This window comes from Oncorhynchus nerka, unplaced genomic scaffold (genome assembly GCF_034236695.1).
Source record: "Oncorhynchus nerka isolate Pitt River unplaced genomic scaffold, Oner_Uvic_2.0 unplaced_scaffold_917, whole genome shotgun sequence".
NCBI lineage: Eukaryota > Metazoa > Chordata > Actinopteri > Salmoniformes > Salmonidae > Oncorhynchus > Oncorhynchus nerka.
The window spans coordinates 16,113-18,227 of record NW_027040387.1 but is presented as its reverse complement, the minus strand read 5'-3'; positions in this window follow the sequence as shown (position 1 = coordinate 18,227).

Genomic DNA, 2,115 nt, shown 5'->3' with positions numbered 1-2,115 from the left:
ATGGAGGGGGTGGAGAGAGAGATGGATGGATGAAGGGAGGGTGGAGAGAGAGATGGATGGATGGGGGGTGGAGAGAGGAATGGATGGATGAAGGGGGTGGAGAGAGGAATGACTGGATGAAGGGGGGTGGAGGGAGAGATGGTTGATGAAGTGGGGGTGGAGAGAGGAATGGATGGATGAAGGGAGGGGTGGAGAGAGAGATGGATGGATGAAGGGGGGTGGAGAGAGAGAGATGGATGGATGAAGGAGGGGTGGAGAGAGAGATGGATGGATGAAGGGGGGTGAGAGAGAGGATGGATGGAGGAGGGTGGAGAGAGAGATGGATGGATGAAGGGGGTGAGAGAGAGATGGATGGATGAAGGAGGGGTGAGAGAGAGATGGATGGGAGGGGGTGGAGAGAGAGAGATGGATGGATGAAGGGAGGGGTGGAGAGAGAGAGATGGATGGAGGGGGGTGGAGAGAGGATGGATGGATGAAGGGGGGTGGAGATGGATGGAGATGAAGGGGGTGAGAGAGGATGGATGGATGAAGGGGGTGGAGAGAGAGATGGATGGATGAAGGAGGGGTGGAGAGAGAAATGGATGGATGAAAGGAGAGGGATGGAGGGAGGGGTGGAGAGAGGAATGGATGGATGAAGGGGGGTGGAGAGAGATGGATGGATGGAGGTGGAGAGAGAGGATGGATGGATGAAGGGGGTGGAGAGAGGAATGGATGGATGAAGGGGGGTGGAGAGAGGAATGACTGATGAAGGGGGGGTGGAGGGAGAGATGGTTGGATGAAGTGGGGGGTGGAGAGAGGAATGGATGGACGAAGGAGTGGGTGAGAGAGAGAGATGGATGGATGAAGGGGGTGGAGAGAGAGAGATGGATGGATGAAGGAGGTGGAGAGAGAGATGGATGGATGAAGGGGTGGAGAGATGGATGGAGGAGGGTGGAGAGAGAGATGGATGGATGAAGGGGGTGGAGAGAGAGATGGATGGATGAAGGGGTGGAGAGAGATGGATGGATGAAGGGGGTGGAGAGAGAGAGATGGATGGATGAAGGAGGGGTGAGAGAGAGAGATGGATGGAGGGGGGTGGAGAGAGAGATGGATGGATGAAGGGGGTGGAGAGAGAGAGATGGATGGATGAAGGGAGGGGTGGAGAGAGAGAGATGGATGGAGGGGGTGGAGAGAGAGATGATGGATGAAGGGGGTGGAGAGAGAGAGATGGATGGATGAAGGGGGTGAGAGAGAGATGGATGGATGAAGGGGGTGGAGAGATGGATGGATGGATGAAGGGGGTGGAGAGAGAGATGGATGGATGGATGAAGGGGGGGTGGAGGGAGAGATGGATGGATGAAGGGGGGTGGAGAGAGAGATGGATGGATGAAGGAGGAGTGAGAGAGAGATGGATGGATGAAGGAGGGGTGAGAGAGAGAGATGGGATGGAGGGACTCTGGCAAATAATGTCCAACCAGATATCCTGGCCTGAAAAACCCCATAGAATCCTGTAGAAACTAGTTGAACACAGTAGAACACTTACTTCCGCCTGAAAGCCCTCCACCAAGATGGCCACCAGCAGGTTGAAGAGGACGTAGTTCCCAAAGGTCATCAGAGCCACAAAGTAGAGAGCAGCGAGAGGAGAGGTGGAGGTGACCAGATTCCAGTCCTCCTGGCCATAGACAGAGAGAGAGGAGAGAGAGGAGAGAGGACAGAGAGGAGAGAGAGGAGAGAGAGGAGAGAGAGGGATGAGAGACCAGATTCCAGTCCTCCTGAGTCAGGATCTATAGACAGAGAGAGAGGAGAGAGAGGAGAGAGAGGGATGAGAGAGGAGAGAGAGGAGAGAGAGGAGAGAGGGGATGAGAGGAGAGAGGAGAGAGGAGAGAGAGGGATGAGAGGAGAGAGAGGAGAGAGAGGAGAGAGAGGGGATGAGAGAGAGAGAGAGGAGAGAGAGGGATGAGAGAGGAGAGAGAGGAGAGAGAGAGGGGATGAGAGAGGAGAGAGAGAGAGGAGAGAGAGGAGAGAGAGGGATGAGAGAGGAGAGAGGAGAGAGAGAGAGAGAGGGATGAGAGAGGAGAGAGAGAGAGAGAGAGAGAGGAGAGAGAGGGAGAGAGAGAGGAGAGAGAGGAGAGAGAG